Genomic DNA, 27,335 nt, shown 5'->3' on the forward strand with positions numbered 1-27,335 from the left:
AAAAAGCTATTGTGGGGGAGGGTGCCTGGCTGGCCCAGTCAGAAGAGCATGTAATGCTTGATTTTGGGATTGTGGATCCAAGCCCCACACTGGGTATACAGATTACTAAAAAAAAATGAACTTAAAAAAAAAGACAAAAAATAAAATAAAAAACTATTAGGATTTTGAGAGAGATTGTGTTGAATATATAGATTAATTTGGGAAGAGTTTCTATTTTGACAATATTGAGTCTTCCAATTCCATAAATGGGGAATATCTCTCCATTTATTTGAATCTTCATTAATTTCTCTTAGTCACATCTTATAATTTTTAGCATACAAGTCTTGTACTTCTTTTATTAAATTTATTTCTACTATTCTATTCTTATGCTTTGTGAATAGAATTTTTTAATTTCATTTTTTGATTTGTCTTTGCTAATGTAGAAATAAAATTGATTTTCAAATATTGATCTTATATCCTGCAACTTTGCTAAACTCATTTATTAATTCTGGTCATTTTGTGTGTGGATTCCTTGGGATTTCCTTTAAAAACATTTTTTTATGTTTTATTTATTTTTGAGAGCAAGAGAGACAGAGCACAAGTGGGAGAGGGGCAGAGAGAGAGACACACACAGAATCCAAAGCAGGCTCCAGGCTCTGAGCTGTCAGCACAGAGCCCAATGCGGGGCTCGAATTCACAGACCACGAGATCATGACCTGAGCCAGAGTTGGACATTTAACCGATCGAGCCACCCAGGCGCCCCAGGGGTTTTCTTTTTTTTTTTTTTTTTAATATTTTACTTTTTTAATTTTTTATTTGAGAGAGAGAGAGAGAGAGCGAATGAAGGCAAGGGGAAGAGGGTGGAAAGAGAGAGAATCTTAAGCAGGCTCTATATTTATTGTGGGCCCCAACCGCATGACTGTGGGATCATGACCTGAGCTGAAATCAAGAGTCAGATGCTCAACTGACTGAGCCATCCAGGCACCTGTGTGCCTTGGGATTGTCTATGGACAGGATGATGTCATATATGAATAGAAGCAGTTTTACTTCCTTTTTTTTATCCTTAGTCTGCTTTTAGTGAACTATTGCATCTTCTGTTCTGCACCAGTCATAACCTTTCTTGAATCATAATATTTATTCATGGCCATCACATGTTCCTTGGGGAAAAAAAAAAATCAAAAGATAAAATAACTATCAGTGTAATCCCTACACTCAGACACAACTTTTGTGAATGTGTGGGCTGGATTCTCCCAGACATTTTTGTTAGAGGCTCTGTAGCAGAGGTTATGATGTACTGAGCCACATCCTTCAGCCCCCAGATTTCAACACAGCTGTGGCATGAACATTGCCATGGACTTTGCCAGTGTCCATACAAGATCATATCACAGTGTCTCTCACCTTTGCATTCTAGAAGCCTGGAAAGCCTGCTCAGCTACATGTAGACACAACCTATAATTTCAAGGCAGTTAATACCCCCTGGTTGGAGGCAGGCCTAAACCAATAAGAGCAGGATCTCATGGATAAATGGCCCAGCCTTTCCATCTTGCAGGGCATAGAATGGGACAATTCTAAGATGACTTCTGCATGGTTCCTCAGAGCTCCCTGTGGGATTGAACCCGTTTCCCAAACTGTAACCCACTCATTTATTGACTTTTCTCTCTTGCCCCTTTCCTTCACATGTGTTTCCTAAGATAACATCCCCCCCTCCTAAATTTTCTGCACCCAAATCTTGTTTCAGGGTCTGCATTCAGAGAAACCTAAACTAAGGCAGGTATCATGTGTGGTCCCTGGACAAACTGGGATATTTCCATGAATTGGTCATCAGGACAGTGGGTATGCTACAGAGCCTACCAGGGCAAGCCAGGGACAAACAGATAACATTTTAAATTTGCATAATTGTGTTTCTATGAATGCATAGCATGGCAGAGATTGTTTAGAAGTTCACCGATGCTAGTTTTTCTTCCTTGATGCAGAGGAACACTTCATGTTCTAACTTCCTTTACAATTAGATTGGGGCCATGTAACAGGGTTCTAGCAAATTATAATGTGCAGATGAAATACACCTGATATTCTCTCAATTTCTCTCTTTTTCTCTTTCACTCTCTTAGCTGGCTGAAAGCAGAGAACCCAGGAGAGGATTCTGGGAAGGTCCTTGGGGATGGTAAAGCCACCAGATAGGAGGTAAGTGGATTCAAAGGGCATGGAGTAGAATAGAGCACTCTCTGTGTTGACTACATTGGACTGGGACATGAGCAATAAATGAACATACATTGGATTAAGCCATCAATGGGGGTTGTTATACAACTGGCATTCCCTAAGAAGTCATGAGCTTCCTGTCCCAGGATATACATGAACGGTGATTAAATGTTCAACTCTCAAGGCTGCTGTAAAAGATTCCTGTTGTAGCAAATGACCTATAAAACTAGTAGTTCACAAGATGCCTGGGTAGCTCAGTCAGTCAAGCGTCCAACTCTTGATTTCAGCTCAGGTCATGACCTCACGATTTGTGGGACTGAGCCCTACATCAGGCTCTGTGCTGACATTTCAGAGCCTGCTTGAGACTCTCTTTCTTTCTCTCTCTCTCTCTCTCTCTGCCTCTCCTCAGCTCACACTCTCTCTCAAAATAAATAAATAAACTTAAAAAAATGATAGTTCACATTTACTGAGATATTATAGATCAGGCAAGTACATGTATTCTCACATTTAAATCTACGATGTGCTTTATCATACTCATTTTACACATGAGGAGAGTAAGGCACAGGCACAAAGAGCTTAGATAACTTGCCCAAGGTCACACAGGAAGCAAGAGGTAGAGCCAGAGTATGTCACTTTTTTAAAATTAAGTTTGTAATTTTAATTTCAAGATAATCAACATGCAGTATTATATTAGTTTCAGGTGTTCAGCCATTCTATACATTACTCAGTGTTCATCACAGAGTACTTCACTCTTTTTTTTTAAAGTTTATTTTTTTATTTTGAGAGAGAGCAGGAGAGAGAAAGTGTGTGTGTGTGTGTGTGTGTGTGTGTGTGTGTGTGTGTGCAGGGGAGGGGCAGAAAGAGAAGGAGGATAGAGAATCCCAAGTAGAGTCCAGGCTGTCAGCACAGAGACCTATGCCGGGGCTCAATCCCGTGAACCTGTGAGGTCATGACCTGAGTTGAAATCCACATGCCCCCAGAGTACCTCACTCTTAACTACTACTTCTCATTGCCTCTACACTAGAAGCCTTGGAAACTGGATTTGTCCTCAAGGGATTTTTTTGTTCTGTTTTTGCTTTAAAATTTTAATCTATGCTTAAAACTTAAAAGGTTTTACATAAAAATCATGTTTCCTGGTTTCTCTTGGAAATTCAGAAGATCTTGCAAAACTGACTTATAGATAATTATGACAACAAGCAGCTGGAGCTGAAGAGTGGTCCGTAAACTTTCCATCTAAAGCTGAGTTCTCCCCACGTATAGAGCACAGTGTGGGGCATATGACGGGGACTCAACAAATATTTAGGAAATTAGTGAATAAAATCAGAACCTGGATTCTCTTACCCTCTCCCTGTTTCTTCAGCTCTCTTTTTTGTGACTGAGAACCGTTGAATCTGAGTTTACTAAGTTATAACACACGAGACTAATTTCCCTTTTGTTCTAAGCAGCCAGGACCCAGATTACAGGCACCTACAAACGTTGTGCCTGATTTGGGCTCATGTTGACATTTTCTATCAACTCAAAATGTTTGCTTCTATACAACTAGAGTTTGCTCTGAAGAACCAGCCAAAGCTGGGAGTAAATGGGTAGGCAGGTGCATTAGTTCTATCTCAGATTAGGTTGTGCACAATGGGCTCTTTGTAAAGTCCTTATAGAAGGGCAAGGACAGGCAGGCGTGCCCTGCTTCCAGCTTTGGAGACTCACTCATAACAGTGCTCAAGATAGACAGGCACAGTTTTAATCTGCCTGGCTTAGACCGCTGGACTCACATATGGGTGTGTAAGCCTCAAACAGGGGAAGCTTTTCTCTCAGGCTTGTTAGCAAAGCTCATTTGGAGGAGCCCAGGGCTGGGGCACGGCCTGGATCAGCAGCCATGACGCACGCAGTGTAAGCTTCAGAAGCTGGTTGATCCCTTTAGCAGAGCCCAAGCCTGCCCATCCTCCCCTCCCAGACTTGGGACAGTGCTGCCTTTCTCCAGAGGGTTGGTGTGTTGGCATCAAGAAGGGAAGGGCAGTGCCAGGACTCTTCCAGGTGGAAATCTCCTGTTTATTTGCCCGGAGGAAAAAAGGGCCTCTCCTTAAGACTTTATTTCTGAGCTCCCTATTGTGGGAGCAAAGTGGATTGCTTACAGTAGCACTTCTCACGCACGAGATTTTGCCTCCTTGGGGCATTTGCAAAGCTTGGAGGCATTTTTAATGTTAACAACTGGTGTGTGTTAACACTGATGCGTCTAGTGGGCAGAGGCCAGGGATGCTGCTGAACATCCTACGATGCATATAAGACAGCCTCCACAACAAAGAATTTCCCATCCCCAAATGTCAATAGTGCCAAGGTTGAAAAGCCCTGGCTTAGTAAAGGATGGCTTGTATTACATTTTTAAGCTTTAACATTATAAAAAGCAATTTCTTAGCGTTTTATTATTTTATAACCTGAAAAGTAAAATAAGGGCTATTTTAAACATAGAGAAATATTTTGGACTTACCAAATATCACCTTCTTTCATTATTTATAGTAACAATGTTGGCATACAGTAGGTACTCAATATTTGTACAATGAATGAATGAATGAATGAATGGCATACTGTAGTGCTGTCCCTTACTGAATTTGTTATAAAGTGGTTGCTTCCTTCTTTAAGGCAGTATACAGCTCTTTTCAGGGGAGAGAAACAGGTATTAGATAGTTTATTTATTCATTCATTCATTTATTTTTCTGCTTCTGGCTTTAGCACATGGGCCTCTGACTCCGGCTACACTTTGTTTAATAAAATGTCAGATTTGCTGATAAGCTTGGCCTTCTCTCTTTCCTCAACCCTTGTGCTGTTATTTGGGTGGATTTGACTTGATACATTTCCAATCCATTTGTATGAAAACCATATTTGATATTGATATGGATTGTAGCCATAAAGCAGTATTTCACTGAGAAAGATATATTTTGTAATTGAACAATTAAATTGTTACGTATATTCCTTGCACCAAAAGATCCTAAAGTTAAGAATTACATTTATTCAGGGGCATGTAGGTGGCTCAGTCAGTTAAGCATCTGACTTTGGCTCAGGTCGTGATATCACAGTTCATGGGATCAGGCCCCACCTTGGGCTCTCTGCTGTCAGTGTGCAGCCCACTTTGGAGCCCCTAGGCCCCCTCTCTCTCTGACCCTCTCCTGCTCTCTCTTTCGCTCTCTGAAAAAATAAATAAAGGTTAAAAAAAAAAAAAAAAAAAAAAAAAAGGAAAACCACATATCGTTCAAAACAGGAGTCCAAGCAGAACTTTGACTGATTTCTGATATTCCTTAGGATCCACCAAAATTGGTGATGGCCTCCGGGTCCTTTGCTTCTCTCATATAGTCAATTGTCTCCTTTTTTTTTTTTTTAATTTTTTTTTGTTTTATTTATTTTTGAGAGAGAGAGAAAGAGAGAGAGAGAGAGAGAGAGAGAGAGAGAGAGAGACAGTGTGAGCAGGGGAAGGACAGAGAGAGAGGGAGACATGGAATCCGAAGACAGTCTCCAGGCTCTGAGCTGTCAGCACAGAGCCAATGCGGGGCTCAAACTCACAGACCACGAGATCATGACCTGAGCCCAAGTCAGATGCTTAACCAGCTGAGCCACCCAGGCACTCCATGGTCAGTGGTTTCTTTATGGCATTATCGCCACCTGAAATTTTATCAGATATTGTTTATTTGTTTTAATATCTGTTTCTTCTTACAGATATGAGTTCTCTAAGGGCAAAGACCTGTTCTCGCTTCTTCATTCTTGTGACCTCAGTGCCTTGAATGGTGCCTGGCATATGGAAGGCATTTGGTAAGTATTTGGTGAATGAATGAAAAGCAGAGCAGAGAGACCCAGAGACAAAATGACCCACCTAAGGTCATACAAAGCCCCATCAGGAGAACTAGTCATATAACAAGGTCTAGGCTCTCTGATTCAGCCCACCCCAGCTCCCCCCACAGATACATGCTCTTTCAGCACTGCACAGTTGCCCAAGGAGACTCAGAAGCAATGTCCCAGAGGAGGGCATCATCATGTCCCAGATGGGAGGGCCCACTGTGGGGCTAATCTTGTGGTGTGACACAGAATGACCAGCCTGGTTTGCCTGGGACCAAGGAGTTCCTGGATGCAGGACTTTCAGTTGTTTTTTTTTTTAATTTTTTTTTTTAACGTTTATTTATTTTTGAGACAGAGAGAGACAGAGCATGAACGGGGGAGGGTCAGCGAGAGGGAGACACAGAATCTGAAACAGGCTCCGGGCTCTGAGCTGTCAGCACAGGGGCCCGATGCGGGGCTCGAACTCACGGACCGCGAGATCGTGACCTGAGCCAAAGTCGGCGCTCAACCGACTGAGCCACCCAGGCGCCCCAGGACTTTCAGTTTAAAAAGGGGTTGTGGAACCTGCTTGGGATTCTGTCTCCCTCTCTCTCTCTGCCCCTCCCCCTGCTCGTGCTCTCTCTATGTCTCAAATAATTAAGCCTAAAAAAATGGTAGTAAGGGGTAAGTCCTAATTAAATTGGAATGAATTGGGTGACAATACCATTCAGTGAAAAATTATGGTGCCCTACAGTGGATGCTTCCTCTGGGAAGTGCTGTCAGGTGTCAGGGAATCATGGACTCTTAGTGATGGAAAGGAGAAAGACCCGTATGTCTGCAAGAAGCTGTGAGAAGTGGGAACTATGGCAAACTGGGAAATCTGTGTCCCGTGTGAAAGGAGGTGGCCACACTCAACTTGAAATGAATGTTGACCTGTGGGAGTAAGAGTCCACATGGTCATATGAGTTGGTTTTTCAAGAGAAGCCTCGTGAGTGAGTGAGTGAGTGAGTGAGTGTGTGTATGGGAGAGAGAGACAGACAAACAGACAGAAACCTACTGATTTTTTAATGTTAGCAGCTACTTTTAAAAAATATAAATATTGGGGCGCCTGGGTGACTCACTCAGTCAGTTGAGCACCTGACTTCAACTCAGGTCATGATCTCGCGGCTCGTGAGTTCAGGACCCGTGTCAGGCTCTGTGCTGACAGCTCAGGGCCTGGAGCCTGTTTCAGATTCTGGGTCTCCCTCTCTCTCTGCCTCTCCCTTGCTTGCACTCTCCTCTCTCTGTCTCTCTCTCAAAAATAAATAAACATTAAAAAAACTTTAAATATAAATATTATGCAAGATAGCAAAAGTAACTGCAGGCCGGATTCCTCTCATAGGCCACTGATTGGTAGCTGCTGATACGGTCTGATATTTCATTTTACACAGTACAGGGAATGCAAAACTAGGAATGAAGGATCCAGGCCTCTTATCAAAGGAACTTCAATAACAAACTAATTTCTATACACACTAGTTATTTTGGTGGGGGGATGGGTTGGGCAGGGGGCTTGTAAAGGAAAAAATTGATCGAGCACCTACTGTATTTTAAACAATTACCTAATGATTTCAATGTACAAAATCACACTCACTTTATACAACAGCCCTTTGAGGAGGTTGCTTGATCTTTTTGCCTGTTTCCTTATGTGTAAAATAAAAAATAATGGTAAGTCATTCATGGCAAAGATTGGAGGAATCAATTCTTATGAAGTGCTTAGAGCCAGAGAGGAAGAATGTGTGGCTGCGATTGTCCATGAGATAGGCATTATCATCCTCCTTACTTAACATATGAAGAAACTGATTTTTCAGAGTTGACCTAACTTGTCCGTGATTGTACAGCAATAAATCAGAGCCAAGAATTGAACCCTGATTGTCTGACTATAATTATAGACCTCTTTCCCTCTCCAACTAGGCTGGTGTTATAAATTCAAGATAAGAAAAACAAAAACACAAATAGCCAGTTTTCTCCTTTGGTAATCATTGTACAGACAGTCAAGGTCAGAAGTGAAGTTCTGTGGTATTTCTCTACACTGTCAGCTGAGTATCATCTACAATGATGGAAGAGAAAACGTTACACAGATAATAGAAATGGTAGATAATAAAAATTTCTCCTTGGGCATTCATTATGCAATTTAGGGGGGGGCAGCTAATTTATCTTCCTAATTATGTTTTGCTTTAGCTGATTTTAAAATTAGTTTGTTTACCCTGAGCACACACTGATTAACAGCAGGGAGAGGTGGCCTAGAAACATCTTGGGTGGTGGAGGGATGGTATCTTGAGATTTGGAGGGAATTTACATGGATAATTTTCATGTAGCTATGGCGAGGTAGAAGGTTAATATGTTGATGGCGCTCTGAGTATAAATTATTATTGTGATTTGTTGTTGGGTGCATTTAAATGTAAGGCTATGAATTGCAGACCCAGAGAGTTGAGTGGACCGCAAGCTCCTTCTTATTCATTCTTTAGTGCTGAGAGTTCAGTCAAGGTACATGAATCAAGCAAGAAGATGGAAGAGGAGGGCTAGCTAGAGGTGACTCTAGGAGTTTCCGTTTAGTAGATATCCAACAGAAAGTAAATATCTGTTACGTACTGTGAACTATGCCAGGAACTGAGGATACCAAGATGAATAGGGCATTGTCTAACCATTGGAATTACACAATCCTTTAAGGAAAACAGACTTAAAAACACAGAAATCACAGCCTAGTATATCAGGGCTATAAAAAAGATGGGGCAGAGTTGAGGGAGCAGAGAGGAGACTATGACAATCTGCCTAAGGGACTCAGGACAGGGAGCAGCCCCATTCCTCACACTTCCTTGGCTTTGCTCTGTTTTGTGGGTGGGAGTAGGGAACTCCTGCAGACCAGTGTCAGCTGGCTTCTCGCTGGTTCAACCAGTGAGAGGCAATGGTGACAGACTGGAGGATGGGAGAGAGGGAGAGTCAGGGTATCTCTCTTTCCTTCCCTGCCTGGAGAGCTGTTTTCAAAATCTGCAAAGCATCTGTGTCTCTGCCATAACCCCACCTCCTACTGAACAGGCCCATTGGGATCCTGCTTCAGCAGGGCGATCCCAGCCCCTGGGATCTGGTAACCTGTTTGCACCTCCAGCCTGGGAGTGGTAGCAGCTTCTTTCTGGTGCTAATCTCTGCTTTGCCTCACTGTCCCCTGGTTTTTCCATCACCTGGAAACCAATGCCCTATACTAAATTCACTCTATTTGAATAGAGAAGGTGGTTTCTGTATTTCTAGCTGGGCTCTGATGGACATGGAGGGCTTCTCAGGGGCGCTGATCCTGGAGCTGGTTCATAAAGGGAGAGAAAGCATTAGCTAGATAGATAGCCAGGGAAGACCGTCCTCAATACACTTGGATGTGTGAGAAGCTTCGGGTGTCCAGGAGGGACAGAACACCCTGGCAGCAGGGAGCAAGTAAGGATTTTCAGAAAGGGAATAAAGTTTTCAAGTATTTTAGAAAACTCACCTGACTAACTCTGCTCAGTGTATTGGTAAGGAAAAGAGCAGGGTGGGTGTGAAGCCTAGTTAAGAGACAATCACAATGATTCAGGTCAAAAGCCATAGAGGCTTGAACTAGAACAGCTTGATGCATTAATATGGAAAAGAAGTGAAATGCCCTGTATATCACATTCTTCATTAGGTCCAAGAAAGGAAATTTCTTGTTTTCCTGCAACACCACAGTAAATACTTGTTGAATGGATTAATAATATTCCAACAATTTATTTGTGTCGTAAAACCTCAGGTGTGCCCTTTCTTCCTTACATTTCTCCCACCTCAGCCTGAACCCTCAGTGCCATGATAATATTTGACCTGTCCTGTGCAGCCTGTTGGACAAGGTCTGTGAATCTGTCCTTCCCCTTTTCAGGGGTTCACGCCACTCTAGAATAGCCCTCTATTAAAGTTTCTCTCCGCTAGAGCCATTCAATCAGTGGGTATTTACTAAGCACTTACATCCTAATAGCTGACATTTACTGAGCACTTGTAACACCATCAGGAACTGGGCTAAGCCCTTGCCATGCAATTGTCTCATTCCTGATAACAGCCCAGTGAAGTAGGTGCCACTCTTGTCCTCATTTTATAGATAAGGAAGATACGTAGAGGCCGAGGAACAAGTCACACAGTCAGTGGCAGAGCTGGAATTCATATCTATGTATCTGACTCTGGAGCCCAGGTTCTGAGCCACTGAGGTTATATTGCCTGGCACTGTGTGCTGTGTGCAGTTGGGCATCTCAAGACATGTCAGACAAATCTGTGGGGAGGAAAGAGTAAACCTTGATGCTAAAAAATATATCGTAATTCAAGGCAACACAAGAAAAGCTGCCACAAACCAGAATGTGATTATCACCAATGTGATGGTAGGGATAATGAGAGAGAGATCACCCCAGACTGGGATAATCAAGAAAGGCTTCAGGAGGTAGAATTTGCCTTGTGGTTTTCCTGGCATTTAAGAGGCATACCGAATTCCTTTGAAACAATGCAAGAACAACTTGAAGGTCAGTCGTGGGCTGATGCAAACTGCAGCGGGAAATTAAAGAAGGGAGAGGTTAGTATCGACTGGAAAAGGCACTTGGTTAATCTTCCAGCTCTGGTCACCTATGGATGGAACCTAGTATGGATGGTCGATGCACAGAATATAGTGAAACTCCTCTGCCTCATAGCCCAGAGCCTATTTCATATATACACATTCTCAGGTTGAGACAGCCTTTTTCTAGGACTCCTGTTTTCCTTTTATTTCTTTTTTTTTTTTTTTTTACAGTTTATTTATTTATTTTTGAGAGAGAGAGCGCACCAGCGGAGGAGGCGCAGAGAGGGAGGGAGACACAGGACCTGAAGCAGGCTCCAGGTTCCCAGCTGTCAGCACAGAGCCTGACGTGGGGCTGGAACTTACAAACCATGAGATCATGAACTGACCGAAGTCAGACGCTTAACCGACTGAGCCACTCAGGTGCCCTTTCGGTTTTCTCTTTAGATGCCACCTCGCCCACTCTTTTTTTCCGCACATCACCTGTGATCACAGCAGGGAGGACAAATCCCACTACAGCCAAGAAAGAGGCACCATCTCTCCTGGTGCGCGAGGGATGATGGGATGGCAAGCACACACGAGATTTGAGTTTATTCACTCGATGGCTCATTCATGAGGTAACACAGAGAAATGGCCCCAGAGGAAGGCCCCCAGGTAAGAGGAAGTTGGAGTCTGAGCATGGAGGTAAAAGAACACCTGCTTGTCTTCAAAGTAAAATCTCTTACCTTTTTAGCCTGGCCATCATTCCTTCTCTTGGGAACTCCTCCCCTACCCTGTTTGATCTAAATGAGACTAAATCAAATATGTTGACCTTTACCGCCGGGGAGAGGATACAACCCATCTGGCCAACCAGAGGACTCCATCCCCCTGGCCATGGTGACTGGGCCAAGCCTGGTGACAGGTGGGCTCCATGCCATCCAGCCTGTTAGCCATGAGCTACAGGAGACTGCCATTCACAATGGTGGGGCCCCATGTGAGCCAACACTGATATGAAACCAGGGGCCTACCTATGATTTGATGAGTCAGTCCCCTCTGGTCCCTTTAGTGGGTACACATTCAGAGACTGTCAGTTGATAACTGTTTTGGAGATCTGGTGTCTACAAGTGCTATTCTGGGCTATATCAATTAAGGTTATATTTTAATTTCTGGGACAGAAGCACATAACAGAGGCATAAACTTAAGGATCTTTGAACCAGGGGTATTTGAAGAGAAAATAGGCATGCCCTCCCATAGTCCCTACATCTAGACATCCTGTTCAAGCAAAAGGATGTTGGATACATATATGGACAATTTTTCTTCCAGGAATTTTGTACCAATTTACACTCCACTAGGGATCTGCAAATGTCTTTTTCTCCCTGCCCTCAGCAAGCCTACATATTTAATATATATTTTTAAAAATAATCAGCTTGATAGATAATAAATTGTATTGTTGTTTTTCTAATTTGTGTTTGATTTCCAAAGAGTTAGATTCTTTTCATATTTACTGTCAATTTCTATTTCCCCTTTTATGAGTGACTCCTTTAGGTGTTTTTGCAATTTTATACTAGGATGTTCATTTTTTTCTTATTCATTTTTAAGAGTCATTTGTGTATGAGGACCTCACAAATTTATCTGTCTTAGATGTTGCAAATATTCTCAGTTTGTCATTTTCTTTGATGTTTACCATGGATTTTTCCCCGTCATTGCAATATAACTTACATACAATAAAATGTATCCACTTTAAATGTGCAATTTAATGAGTTTTGTTAAATGTATATACCCACATAGCCATTACCACAATCCAGATATAGAATATTTCTGTCACCCCAAAAAGTTCCCTTGTCCATTTTACATGGATCTAATTTCCATCACTTTAGATTAATTTTTCCTATTCTAGAACTTCATATAAATGGAAAAATCCAAAGTATACTTTTTTCACAAAGCATGTTTCTGAAATTCACCCATGCTGTTTTGTTCTCAAAATAAATGATTAAGAAAATGAAAAGACAACTTATAGAAGATGAGAAAATATTTTTTAAATGTTTATTCTTTTTTTTTTTTGAAAGAGAGTGTGTGCACAAGTCAGGGAAGGGCAGAGAGAGAGGGAGATAGATAATCCAAAGCAGGCTTCTCGCTACCAGAGCAAAGCCTGACATGGGGCTTGAACCCACGAACCATGAGATCGTAACCTGAACCGAAGTCAGATGCTCAATCAACTGAGCCACCCAGGCGCCCCAAGAAAATATTTTTAATACATGTTAAAATATGTTTCTTGACAAATGACTTGTATCTTGTATGCTTTTTTATTTATTCTATCTTATTTTAAAGTTTATTTATCAGCTCAGATATCTCACTATTGGTGCAGAGCCTGACATGGGGCTCAAGCCCACAAAGCCACAAGATCATGACCTGAGCCAAAAACAAGAGTCAGATGCTTAACCAAGCCATGCAGGTGCCCCTTGTGGATGCTTTTTTTTTTTTTTTTTTTTTTTTTTTTTTAATTAAGAGAGAGCGTGCACAAGCAAGGGAGAGGGGCAGAGAAGGAGAGAGAGAGAATCTTAAGCAGGCTTCACACTCAGCACTGAGGTGGATGTGGGGTGCAATCCCACAACCCTGGGATCTTGACCTGACCTGAAATCAAGAATAGGATGCTCAACCGACTGAGCCACCCAGTCGCCCCTTGTGGATGCTTTTGATATACAAAAACTTTAAATTTTTAAGAAGTTGGATGTGTCTGTCTTTACTTTATGGTGATGCCTTTGGTGTTATTCCTAAAGATACTTTTATCCCCCAAATTAGACAACTGTTGATTTATAATTTTCTGGCAATTTTATAATGTTAAAATTTTAATCTAAACTTAAAATAAAATTAGGATTTTTATTCTATCTGAATTACTTTTCAAAAATGGTAGCAAATTTTATCAATACCATTTATTGATATTCTGTCCTCCTCCCCTGATTTAAAATGCCATGTTTATTAAACATTAAAATATTATAGACAAGGGTCAGTTCTGGTCCTTTTATCCTATTTTCCAGCCATGGGAACAACTGAACACTTTCGTTAGCTGTAATATTTTTTCTGTTTTGTAGCCTATGAATTCTGACTTCCCTTCTCCCCCCTCTCTCTCTCTGACCCTCTTTCTTTTTCTCTTTCTTTCTCTTTTCCTCAATGATGTGTTGAAATCTGATTATGTTTTCCAAGGTGGCCACCTTTCTCCATCGTATCATCTTGATATTTGCATTTGGTGAGAATATTCTTTTTTCCCCTCTTTCCTCCCAATTTTATTGAGGAGTGATTGATAAATATAATTGTATATATTTTAAATGTACAATGTGATGGTTTGATAGAAACATATATATTGTGGAACGATCACCAAGATCAAGATAATTAATACATACATCGCCTAGGAGAATGTTTTTGATTTTAATATTGAAGTCATTTTACTTGGTGAGAGTAATGCAAAACAGGAATATTAAAGCTTTTGGGAAGCTAGCCCATTACTATCCAATAATTCAGTGGTCTTGATTTTACCAATGAAAGAAAATGAGGCACTTTTTCAAATCACAGAGGTCTAATTTGTAAATTGCCTTTCCCAGCCTATAAGTCTTATTAACCATTCACGGTAGTTCTTAGTAGTAATTGACTTATTTACACAAAGAATTGGTTCCCAAAATTGCTTTAACCAGACTGAAAGACTAAATCTACTTGACTTCAAATGAAGAAGACAGGTGAAAAGGGGGCATTAATCTTACTCCTGGGAAAGTTATGTTAAAATGATTTCTGTCTTCCTTCTCAAAGTAGCCATGTGTCATTGATTTTAGCCAGGAGGCAGGCATGTAAATAAACACCAAGAGAAAACCCAAACAGAATACCTTCTGAACTCAATTTTGTGGTAGGATTGAGGGTTGGAAGTAAAATTATGTGGACACTAAGTGAACACAGCAATAGCAGTTTACAAGAGGGAGTTAGAACAATGGTCTGCATAGCAATCTCTGCCCTCAGTGTGAAGTCTCCCTACGTTTCTTTCGTCTTTGGGGAGGTTTCAGTCTGGTTTGTGCAAGGAGAATTCTTATATAGGATGTATATGGATCAGTTGAAGTAATGGACAAGAACACTTTGCAAAGGCTCAATTGCTTTACACACTTAAGGTGTTATTATTGTGCTTCTGAAAGTATAAGGAAGAATTGGGGCGCCTGGGTGGCGCAGTCGGTTAAGCGTCCGACTTCAGCCAGGTCACGATCTCGCGGTCCGGGAGTTCGAGCCCCGCGTCGGGCTCTGGGCTGATGGCTCAGAGCCTGGAGCCTGTTTCCGATTCTGTGTCTCCCTCTCTCTCTGCCCCTCCCCCGTTCATGCTCTGTCTCTCTCTGTCCCAAAAATAAATAAAATTGAAAAAAAAAAATTTTTTTTGAAAGTATAAGGAAGAATGAAAAAAGGTGATTATCTGCTAAAATTGTATGTTGATGGTGGGATTTTTTTTTAATATGAAATTTATTGTCAAATTGGTTTCCATACAATACCCACTGCTCATCCCAAAAGGTGCCCTCCTCAATACCCATCACCCACCCTCCCCTCCCTCCCACCCCCCATCAATCCTCAGTTTGTTCTCAATTTTTAAGAGTGTCTTATGTTTTGGCTCCCTCCCTCTCTAACCTCTTTTTTTTTTCTTCCCCTCCCCCATGGACTTCTGTTAAGTTTCTCTCAGGATCCACATAAGAGTGAAAACATATGGTATCTGTCTTTCTCTGTATGACTTATTTCACTTAGCATAACACTCTCCAGTTTCATCCACATTGCTACAAAGGGCCATATTTCATTCTTTCTCATTGCCACGTAGTATTCCATTGTGTATATAAACCACAATTTCTTTATCCATTCATCAGTCGATGGACATTTAGGCTCTTTCCATAATTTGGCTATTGTTGAAAGTGCTGCTATAAACATTGGGGTACAAGTGCCCCTGTGCAACAGCACTTCTGTATCCCTTGGGTAAATTCCTAGCAGTGCTATTGCTGGGTCATGGGGTAGGTCTATTTTTAATTTGGGGGGGAACCTCCACACTGTTTTCCAGAGCGGCTGCCCCAGTTTGCATTCCCACCAACAGTGCAAAAGGGTTCCAGTTTCTCCACATCCTCACCAGCATCTATAGTCTCCTGATTTGTTCATTTTAGCCCCTCTGACTGGCGTGAGGTGGTATCTGAGTGTGGTTTTGATTTGTATTTCCCTGATGAGGAGCGACGTTGAGCATCTTTTCATGTGCTTGTTGCCCATCTGGATGTCTTCTTTAGAGAAGTGTCTATTCATGTTTTCTGCCCATTTCTTCACTGGATTGTTTTTCGGGTGTGGAGTTTGGTGAGCTCTTTATAGATTTTGAATACTAGTCCTTTGTCTGATATGTCATTTGCAAATGTGGGATATTTTTTTAATGTTTTTATTTATTTTTGAGACAGAGAGAGACAGAGCATGAGCAGGGGAGGGGCAGAGAGAGAGCAAGACACAGAATCCGAAGCAGGCTCCAGGCTCTGAGCTGTCAACACAGAGCCCAGCGCGGGGCTCGAACTCACGGACTGTGAGATGATGACCTGAGCTGAAGTCGGACGCTTAACCGACTGAGCCACCCAGGTGCCCCAATAGTGGGAGTTTTTTAAAGAGTGTTCATTTCTCTTCAAATAACTACTATCAACAGTTTGGGACAAATTTTTTCCAGTCACAGTTTGTAAAACAAAACCTCTCACTTACAAGGATATAATGAGGAGTTTCTTTCCCCCAGTTCTTTGGGTCTGGCTCAAGGACTGGGTAAGCAGCTGTTTTGCAAAAGCTGGCCTCTCTTCTTTCCCCCCTTCCCACTCTCTGCCCAATTGGCCAGCAAGTTAATAAGTCTTAATGCCATCCAGTCTTTTTGCCAGGAATTAATAAACTACAGTCTCATAAAAAAATTGTTTAGATGTTTATGGTATGTGGATTCACACTTCAAGAACCCCATACTCTGTTTTACAAGTAGAACATTTTCGGCACTTCCTGCTTCCCCCTCTGATCTTGTGGCCTTGCAGTGCCGTGGCCTTGTGGTCTTCTTCTTTGTACTCTGGTGTCATCTGTTAAGGACACTGAAGGTCAACCTCTAATCTCACTTTCTAGTAAAAAATGGTCTGTGAGGCCAAGACGAATCTCTAAATAGCTCAATGCCGTGGAATCAGGTGGAATGCTGACATGAGAGTCCTTGGAGGAGGAAGAGGATAGCACATGGGTTGACTTGGTTGACTTCAGGTTAAAATAATTGGTGTGTCCTCTTTCTGGTCTTTGTAAGGTTTGGCATTTTCAAAACCACTTGGTACTGTGAGGCCTAATCTCCGCCATTTCACAAACTAGCCAGGTGGGCAATGCTAAAATAGGTATCTTCAGCCTCCTTTGTTCATAATGGGAATAGCAGTGTGTGTTGCTCCCATGTCTGTGTCGTTCTAAAAGCCAATATACTAATCAATGTGATAGGGCCATATGAAGTGCAAAACCCTCTGTATTCTTTTAACGGTGATACATTTTGACCCTATGCACTGTGTGTGTGTGTGTGTGGGGGGGGTGATGGGCAAAGAAAGATGAGTGTCTTGAAAATCAGAGGTCAAAGCTACAGGTTTACTTTTTTTTTAATAGATAGTTTATTGTCAGATTGGTTTCCATACGACACCCAGTGCTCACAGGTGCCCTCCTCAATGCCCATCACCCACTTTCCCCTCTCCCCTACCCCCCATCGACTTTTAAAAATTCCAGTTCCAGTGTGTCTGCCAAAAAAAAAAATGTCTACAGTGGAGAACCAAGGAGAACCACTCATCTCCCAGTTTTTAAGGTCATATGTGTGACCAAATGCTAGGAGATTGTATTCACAGTTACCTTATATACAAAATATTCCTTTTGTTGCTGCTTCTCCCTTCCGATAACTTCAGATACCCCCAAGCCCCAGGCTACAGATTCTCAAATTCCCTACAATTGTGTTGGAGTTGACAGAATTCACCCCAAGCAGATTGTGTGGACCATGAGAGACAGACAGACAGACAGACAGAGAAGCAAGAGTGCCTGTGGTGGGAGACATGTGTGTCTCTGGGGTGGTGGTGGGAACATGGTAGGAGTTACTTGAAAGTGTCTGAAGATGTCTAGGAAAAATGGCTTTGGGAAGGCACAGGCAGAGCTTTTGGAAGGTTCTGCAGATGTCTCCCCACATCCATGAAGTTGGATGTTAGCACTTCTAGCTGACTACAGGCCTGGCTCCTGACCCCAGTGGGGGACAAAATAGGGGTCTGCTGATAAGTGCTTAACAATTCGTTTGGCGGGGAAAGGAGTAATAAATAAAGCCCTGATTTGTAGTGTTTGCTGGATTCTCTGGTGTAAATACTGCCCACCATGGCTGAGTTCCAGCTACCAGTGTGACGTCATTGAAATGGGGTTGGGAGGAAATGTGCAGTAACACCCCATATGCAGTATTCCCACATAGAGATCCAGTAGACATAAATAGCTTCAAGTGCATAGATAAGAGTAGGCATAATGAAATATTTAGGAAGTGATGAGGTTTAAGTATTTATTACCTTTGTTTTTAATATAATTCATCTAACTGTATGCCTATATAATTTAATTTTCAATAATGGCAGTGTTTTAACAACCATCTGGCAAGATTCCTGAAATTTTGACACTCACCTCTCATGAGCCCAGTACAAGCTGGTTTTGGAATTTGGGTCCAAAGGAGAAGAACAAAATGCTCAGTGTATTAGAGGAATATCCGAACTCTGAGGAGAACACAAGACTCCTGGTTCCTACTCTATCCCCTACTCTGGCAGAAGAAGTGCCCTAAATGGGTCTGAGAAAAACAAGTGGACTTCTTTAACCATCACAATAACAAGAAGGAAGATAAAAAAAACCCTCCAAAATCTTTACCCTGCTGGCATAGAATTTTCATCTCACCTCATGGTTAACCCATATCCATCTAGATAGTAGGTCTGGGAGGGAAGGTTTATAGGAAGGGTGAGTTTTGAGATGGAAGGAAGAGGAGAGCTTGGGTTATGTCAAAACAGACAGAGACTGTCATAGAAGGTTCTAGAAGCCAGGTATGGTATTTGGATGCTGGATGCCTAAATTGCCAGAACTGGCATAAATTTTGAACAACATTTCCTCACGAGATTCTTATGGTAAAGAGAAAAAACCTGTGGTCTCAGAAACACATCTTATAAAATAGGTCTCCCAGAATTCAGGCCACAGTGCTGTCCCCAGCAGCCATAATGAGACAAAATGAGAAGTGCCTGAGGCCTAGGTGCTACCAAATTGTGCCCTGCTGAGTACACATGGAGAGGAAAATGACCAAATGCCATTTCAGTACATTATCAATCCAATCTACTTCTTTAAGGCAGCAGAGTACAAATCTAGTTCTAAAAATATCATTGTAATCTGTGGCTTGGAATAATCACACCTATCAAAGGCCAGGTTAAAATGTGTGTGTGTGTGTGTGTGTGTGTGTGTGTGTGTGTGTGTGTGTGTCTGCACGCACATGCTCGTGTATGCAGGCTAGAGCGAGGGAATGAATACTAGTGCATATATGCGACAATAATTTTTTTTTTCTCTTTCCAGGTGTTCTTTCTAGGCAGCAGATAAAACACTGGAGAGTGGGGCAGTTGGGAGAAGGGAGGGAACACTACTGAGTACTCCTCAGGACCCAAGCACTGTGTGCAGCGCCTTCCGCCGGTTCCCTCACACAGTGCTTGAGAACCTCTGAAGTAGGCAGTCTGACAGCCAAGAAGTGCTAGAACTGTGTTTTAAATTGATCTGCTGCAAACCAAAGACCCTATGCTGTGCTGATGCCATGCCTGTCCTTCACAGATCAGAACACAGAAGTCTGGAATTGGGTCATCCTCACCTCACGACACCCAACACAAGAACGGTTCCCAGCACAGAAGAGAGTCCACAAATGCTTGTTGAATACAGTAATTTCAGAACAATGAGTTAACATCTGAGTGTTTGACTTGCAGCATGTCAGTTGGGAAGAAACTCCACAACTACCCCAGGTCCAGTGATACTCCTTGAATCGACTCAGAAGCAGATAATGGGAGACACCAATCCTTGTATTGTATTAACAGCTACTGGTTTACTCATAAGTGGCACTGCTTGTCAGCACTCTTTGGCACGCTGTGAAGTCAGGTGACTTTTGATGGTAAGGGTGTGTTAGACTGTGTACCAGACCATATCTAATTTTGCCTTTGGGGTACAGGGATGCTTCTCACTCTGAGAAAGACCTAGAGGAATATGTAAATAGCTGCATTTACAAAGATAGAACTTGGTGGTGGGGGGTGGAGGGAGTAATTTTGTGCTACAAAATTATTTACCAGGGGGTTCCTTTAGATCATCATATTCCAGAGGGTGTTTAAAATATGAATTAATATGGGGCGCCTTGGTGGCTCAATTGGATAAAGTGATCAACTCTTGATTTTGGCTCAGGTCATGATCTCATGGTTTGCGGGATCAAGCTCCGCACTGGGCTCTGCGCTGACACTGTGGAGCCTGCTTGGGATTCTCTCTCTCCCTTTCTTCTACCCCTCCCCCACCCCCATCTCTCTCAAAATAAATAAATAAACTTAAAAAAATATGAATCAATATGACTCAATATTCCCCAGGCTGGAGCCACCATCTAGGCCAGCCCAGTCCCTGTGCAAAGGAGCGCTCAGCTCTCTCTCCCTTTGCCCTCCTTTCTCTTTGGGTAGAGAAATGTCCCTTTGACTAATCTCAGGAAGCCTGGTGAAGGGACAAGCTGGCTGCCCCCAAGAGGGGAAGTTTGAGTGCAAGAATATAGACTTGAGTGCAAGAATATAGGGGAAACAGAGGGGACTTGTGGAGGGATTTGTGGCATCTGCTAAGAATGGGGCTGCATACCCAGAGGACGCCCAGCACCAGGAAGGAGACCTACCCTTGGGACTGTTTGCCTGGGGCTCCTGTGGGATTTTGAGGGAGAAAGAAACAGAGTCCTCACATCAGAGCCCCCACCTGTTTACACTAGCCGGTTTCCACCACCCAAGGGGGTAAATTGAGCTGCATATTTGATGATGAGGAAGCGAAGTGGAATGTGAGAATCCTCATTACTGACGTCAAGCTTGCCTTTCATTTTATTTATACCCATGACATTGTGACACAGGATCTAATTTTCCATTGTATTTTTTCCTCCGTTAGGGCCCTAGTGATGACAAATGATTTTGTGCATGAGCCTGGAAAACAACATTTTAAATTCAAAGCTAGGGACCCTGCAGGATTCGGTGTCTATTTCTAGCTTACCACCCGCCTGCCCCTCCCTCGAACCTCTGTACTGACCATCAAAATGTGCAAAAGGCACCGTACTCCTACAGGGCAGGACTGCCTGAGAAGTCAGAGCTCAAGGTATCCAGGTGCCCACTCCTCTCTGGTGACAGGCTGTTCCTTCATGGCATGGGCGCTGGCAGGAGGCCAGGGAGCAGTGGGGCTGCACGGCAGCCTTGGCTCAGAGCCCTGACTGCTGTCTGGGCATGAAACTGGGCTCTGGCACCAGGAGCATGGTTCTAGCTTTCTGACCCAGAACTGCCTGTGCAGCAACTACCCCGCCTCTCAAGCCCTGGTGGGGCCCGTGCCTTCTGCCCCTCAGGCAGGACAGGTTTAGGAGCAGAGATTGATCTGGAAGGAATGGCAGGAGCAATTAGAGGGTGCTGTGGCAAAACTCAGTAATGTCTCCATGCACAGAAACAGCCTTTGAGGGTGTGCCTAAGACAGAGGAAAGAATGGATGTGTGTCCACCAAGTGGACAGAGTGAACTTTACCCCAGTTGCTTGGTCTGCTGTGGAGTGGACTAGGGGCCTTGGCCCTATCAAAGGTCTCCCTCCATGACCTCCCAGGGCCTCAAATCCAGACACAGTATCTCTAATGTGGGATCCTCTTCCTACCCTGAAATGAAATGAAAGCTCCACCTGGGTCCCAGCAAATCTGGGCCTCTGGTGGGGCCTCCTGTCGCCAGGTTTTCAACCATGTTTTTCAGCCTCTGACCCCAGAGTAATCTCAACTTCCTTGTACTCAGTTCAGAAGATGTTTGCTATTCGGGATTCTGATGCAGAGGCTTGATAAGAGAGGCCTCAGGCCTTCTGAGTTAGTAAACCAACAGGGTCCAAGGATTTGAAAACTGAGAAGTCTAAGGACAGCCACGCCCTGAGAGGTGGCACAGTGCCAGCTCCTGTCACCTGAAATCTTCCAGGATATTTAGAAATGGGTGTTTGCATGATTTTACTACATTTACTTTGGATGTCTTGTTCGATTTGTTTTTGAAACAAGGGTTTCCCATAGCACCAACAAAATCGGATCTGTGTTTTATTGAATCTACTGGAGTTCCTATGCTTGACTTGGTTTTGCTTTCTAGCTCTGTGTCAATTTTCTCAGTCAATTTAGGTAAAACTGGCACAGAATAAGCTGTTGTGTAGAAATACGGTGTGGGAAAACGAGAACATCTTCTAAGCTGCCCTGATATCTCACCCCTAACTGGCCTACAGGTGTGAGAACTGCTTGGGGAGGAAGGGGCTGTCTTCATGTGCAGCAGCTGGGGGGCCAGGCCTTTACAATTCCTTTGCAACAGCCCAGCTTAGACCAATGTTGACAGTCTGTGTATGTGTTTTCAGCTAGTCTCACATGCTTCCCATGGGTGATTGTATCAAGTGCTTCCTACTGGATGCCAGGGGTGGAGGTGAGGGCTAAGGGCAAAGGAGGTGTGAATTAGAGCCATTTCCATTACCCAGAAAGTACACAAGTAACACAAGGCTATGGGAAAGAAAAGTTTGGTAGTAAGGAAACACTAAGTGGACTCCACAGGCTCAGGGTATAACTGGACAAGCTCTAGGTTTCATACTGGGATGCTGGTGTCACTTAGTAATCCCTTCCCCAAGGTTCATTGGAAGGTGGTTTGGGACAGGTGCATGAAAGGTGTTGCCAGATAGTCCAGGGTGCAAATGCTTCCTTATTAGCTCTGTGATCTTGGGAAGGTACTTAAACCTTCTAGGCTTCAGTTCCCACGTCTGTAGAAGGGAGGTACTGAGCCTGTCACATAGGGTTAATGTGGGAGGTGAATGAGATTAGGAAAACAAACCATGTCTGTAGCACTGAGCACATAGTAGGGATTCCCTTCTTGGACTGGGGATCAGAGAACCCCACAGAAGTCCTGCTTTTAAGTCTTAGCCCAGGTGTGTACTTCACTTCTCTGAATTTTCTCTGTGACAGATGCAGAAGTTGGAAATCTGTATGCTGACTGAGGAGATATGATTGTGCTGATTAAGATGTGCAGTGAAGAGAGAAGTGAACCCCATGGCTCAGCGACACAGTGTGGACAGAGGAATTGTCTTCATGAACAAGTGTTGGAAGAGAAGACCTGAGGAACACAGAAACATGGCCAGCCTGATCGTCGCCATGCTGTCCAAGATAGAGCTGGCTTAGGTGGGGTGCCTCTGCCAGGACTGTTTCTTCCTTAATCCTGCCTTGAAGGCTCAGGTGAACCTGATTTGTCTTGGGGTTCAGGGAGGGAACATCAAGATATGGTAGAGGATACATAGCACACTTTACCCTGAGCCAGAATCCCCGGGACAAGACCCTAGCCCCTTCTCCTGACTCCTAACCCCCAGCTGCCAGCTACCCACAATCCTCTGGGTGTCTTCCTATGGAAGGTGAAGACTCAGCTAGGAAAAGAATTGAGCGATACTGTTGTCAAGGGGGATTTCACAGGGGTGTTCCATTGGCCACTGGGAGAAAAACGTGTATTAAAATTTTTTTCTGAGGAAATTGAAATCCAAACATCTGTCTAACCAAGCCTAGATGGAAAGTGAATCTTGATTCCATATTAAACACATTAGTCCTGAAAGAGAAGAATAAGTCCTTACGTTAATAGGAGCAGTGAGGCTTCTCTGCAGGTTTTAGAGTAGTTCTGAGTAAAAAACAAGAGTGGTCAGAATCCATTAAGATTCTGAAAATATAGTATAGCTGAGAACTCTGCTCTCCTCCTTTACTCAATTATTTATCTGGGCTACTGATAATTAATTTCCCGAATTCCCTAGTTTCCCCACCCTCTCATTTATACATGTGGTTTCTCAGCAATGGACAGGGAAGGGAGTCTGAGACACAGGGAGTCATGGGTGGTCTATACTCTGGATGGCGACTAATTGAGACTTGGCTGTCTTTCATGATATGCCTTTCATGGATGGAGGCAAAAGAAGTACTCAGTGATCTCAAGGAATACTCCAGGGTCTCCCAGCCAGATTGGCTAGGAAAAACTGACCAATAAGTAAACATTGACTGAGTACCTACTCTGTGGCAGGCACAGTGTAAGGCTTTGGGTATACATGGTCGCTGCCTTCACAGAACTCAGTCTGGCGAGGAAGGTAGATTTTTAAACAAATAAACACACCAACTTGCATAATTTGCAGATTGTGATGAATGAGTAACTACTATGAGACAGTTAACAGTGGGGATATGATACAGATAGGGGAGTTGGGGTCAAGAAAGTTCTCTCTGACGAGGTGACAGATAAAGCCTAGAACACTGCTTCTCAAATTCTAATGTGCATCAGAATCACCTGGAGAGTTTGTTAAAAAAATAAAAAAGGTTCTCTGGGTACCCTCCCCACCAGAGTTTCTGATTCAGTAGGTCTGATATGGGTCCCAAAACTCTGTGTTTCTAATAAATTACTGGATGATACTGAGATTGCTGGTTTGGAGGTCACACTTTGAGAACCATGAGGCTGGAGGATTGGTAGGAACTAGCCAGGTAAAGAGAGTGGAGGGAACACCAGTACAACAGAGGGGGCAGCATGTACAAATGCCCCAGTGTGGAAGAGATCTTGGGGGCTTCAGGTAATGGAAAGTGTGTCTACAAGGCAGTGAATTAGTGAACCTGTAGTGATGAGGTAATGTTAGAGGTGTACCTGATGAGGTAATGTTAGAGAGGAAATTAGTTAGAAATTTCCTATCCTGATACTCACTCCAACAGAAACACTCCAGGGGTACTTTGTCTAAGATTAATGGTTCCATTGACCCTTGGAGATGTCCTACTGCAACATGGGGCTAATGGAATAGTGCTGACCCTGAGACAGTGTGAAGATTCAAAATGGTGAGGTATGCAAAGGGCTGAGCACAGAGCAAATGCTCAGTCTATTCTAGATGTCTGTCCTCCCACCTTCCCTGACTCAAAACTTGGCCCTGTCTATAGTTTAGCTATAAGAGGACATGTTCCTGAATTTGTGCTAAGGTGCTAACCTATAGCTTCAAGCAAAAAGAGTTAATGTCGAAGTGACCCATGGTATCTAAACTGGGATAAGGTTAAATAGTTGGGTATAGATAAGAAATCTGGACAGAACTTCCAAAGAGCAGGTGTGCATGTGTGTTTTCTTACATCTCATGCAATTCATAAATGTCACGGATTTTAAATCAAAGAAAGCATGGATTGGGTTTTGGAGCCAAAGTGCACAGTTGACATTATGCCAGTTCAATTTAGACCACATTTACTCAGTGCTCACTCTGTGCCAGGTGCTATTCTAGGTGTTGGGAAGACAGAAGTAGGTGATCAAAGCTAGGTCCCTGCTCTTGAAGAGCTTCTACGCTCACTGGGATATGGGCGTATAAGTAACGTAGAGCAATGGGATAAAAGCCACAACAAAGATCTGTACAAGGGCAATAAAAACTCAGGAGACAGCAGTTTTGCTGGGGGGTAGTCAGAGAAAGTCAGAGACAGAAAGTGACATCAGAGCCAAGTCTAGAAAGGAAACATCTAGAGAATGAGCAGAACTGAAGGATAGATGAACAAACCTCCTTTAAGAACTTTTTTGTTATTGTTTTAAGCTCTGACCTAAATCATCATTATGAGCTTCTAGAAGATACATGGCCACATGGTGTTGAATTTGATTTAAAATATTGCATAAACTGTTATATATAGAAACACATATGGAAACAATCTGAAAATATTTCTCCTCAAATATAGTGCCATTTGCTTTTATGAATTTGCTATTTCTGGATGAAAAAGTGAAATATGATTTGATCTTCTGAGAATCAGAAGAAACTGTATCGCCCTCCCAAGTAAAAATCATTTTGGTGGTTAATTCATTCATTTATGTAGTCAGTCAACAAACAGTTAGAAATTTCAGTTTTTGAAGCACTGCCATTGAGGCCATTGAGGGGCAACAAAGATATATAAGATACTGTCCTGCCCTCAGGATTCCTCAGGGGTTTAGAAGTGAGAAAAACACCTGAATGCAAATAATTCTAACACAAGTAGGTGACAAGTAATACGAGTGAGTACAAATAAAATAATCCAAGTATCTTGAGGAGAACAAGCTATCTCTTGATTGGAATAGTCATAGAAAGCTTGAGAATTTATGGACAAGCAATTTGCGCTAGGGCTTTTATAATGAGAAGGCATTGGACATATAGAAACCAGGGCAGGGAAGATATTTCAGACAGAGGTAGATTTGTGAACAAAAAGGCTGGGAGATCACTGAGAAATGGCACTTTTCCATGTTTACAAGTATGATTTGGGGAAAGAACTGGAATAGGTAGATGTCAGCCTCACAGTCAAGTATGAACTTGATTCCACTGGCTGTGACTTCTTAGAATTTGAAATGCCAAGCATCTGTCACTAGGTTTCTTATACACTTGTTTTAGTTGGTATCTCAGGCCTGACCTTCAGCTTGGCATAATTTCATCCAGCCGATAGGATATGTTTTAAAAAGTCAGTCTGTCACATATGGACCCGCAAATGTATGGTCAACTAATCTTCGACAAAGCAGAAAAGAGTATCCAATGGAAAAAAGGCAGTAACTTCAGCAAATGGTTCTGGGGGAATTGGACAGCGATATGCAGAAGAATGCAACTGAACCACTTTCTTACACCATACACAAAAATAAACTCAACATGGGTGAAAGACCTAAATGCAAGATAGGAAACCATCAAAATCCTACAGGAGAAAACAGGCAGCAACCTCTTTGACCTTGGCTTCAGCAGTTTCTTACTAGACATAAGGGAAATAAAAGTAAAAATCATATATTGGGACTTCATCATGGTAAAAAGCTTCTGCACAGCAAAGGAAACGATCAACAAAACTAAAAGGCAACCAAAAAATGGGAAAAAATATTTGCAAATGACATATCACATAAAGGGTTAGTGTCCAAAATCTATAAAGAGCTTATCAAACTTAACACCCCAAAAACAAATAATCCACTGAAGAAATGGGCAGAAGGCATGAATAGACACTTTTCCAGAGAAGACATCCAGATGGCTAACAGACACATGAAAAGATGCTCAACATCATTCATCATCAGGGAAATACAAATCAAAACTACAATGAGATACCATCTCACACCTGTCAGATGGAAAATTAACAACATTGGAAACAGCAGATGTTGGAGAGAATGCGGAGAAAGGGGGACATTTTTGCACTGTTGGGAATGCAAACTGGTGCAGTCACTCTGGAAAACAGTATGGAGGTTCCTCAAAAAATTAAAAATAGAACTACCCTCTAACCTAGCAATTGCACTTCTAGGTATTTATCCAAAGGATACAAAAATGCTGATCCAAAGGGACACATGCACCCCAATGTTTATAGCAGCACTATCAACAATAGGCAATAGCGCTATCAACAATAGCCAAAATAGCCAAATTTAGGGAAAGAGCCCAAATGTCCATTAACTGATGAATGGATACAGAAGATGTGGGATATATATATATATATATATATGTATATATATATATATATATATATATATATATAGGAATACTACTCAGCAATCATAAAGAATCAAATCTTGCCA

At 42.5% G+C, this 27,335-nt stretch overlaps 1 long non-coding RNA gene across 1 annotated transcript; it reads left to right on the forward strand.

Annotated features, from left to right (window-relative positions):
• Nucleotides 1-2,048: 2,048 nt before the first annotated feature.
• Nucleotides 2,049-26,420, forward strand: LOC122490073. Its single transcript, XR_006299075.1, has 4 exons — nucleotides 2,049-2,160; nucleotides 5,875-5,967; nucleotides 18,148-19,684; nucleotides 22,766-26,420. It is a non-coding gene; the product is annotated as an uncharacterized LOC122490073 (long non-coding RNA).
• Nucleotides 26,421-27,335: the final 915 nt, after the last annotated feature.

This window comes from Prionailurus bengalensis, chromosome A1 (assembly GCF_016509475.1).
Source record: "Prionailurus bengalensis isolate Pbe53 chromosome A1, Fcat_Pben_1.1_paternal_pri, whole genome shotgun sequence".
Taxonomy (NCBI): domain Eukaryota; kingdom Metazoa; phylum Chordata; class Mammalia; order Carnivora; family Felidae; genus Prionailurus; species Prionailurus bengalensis.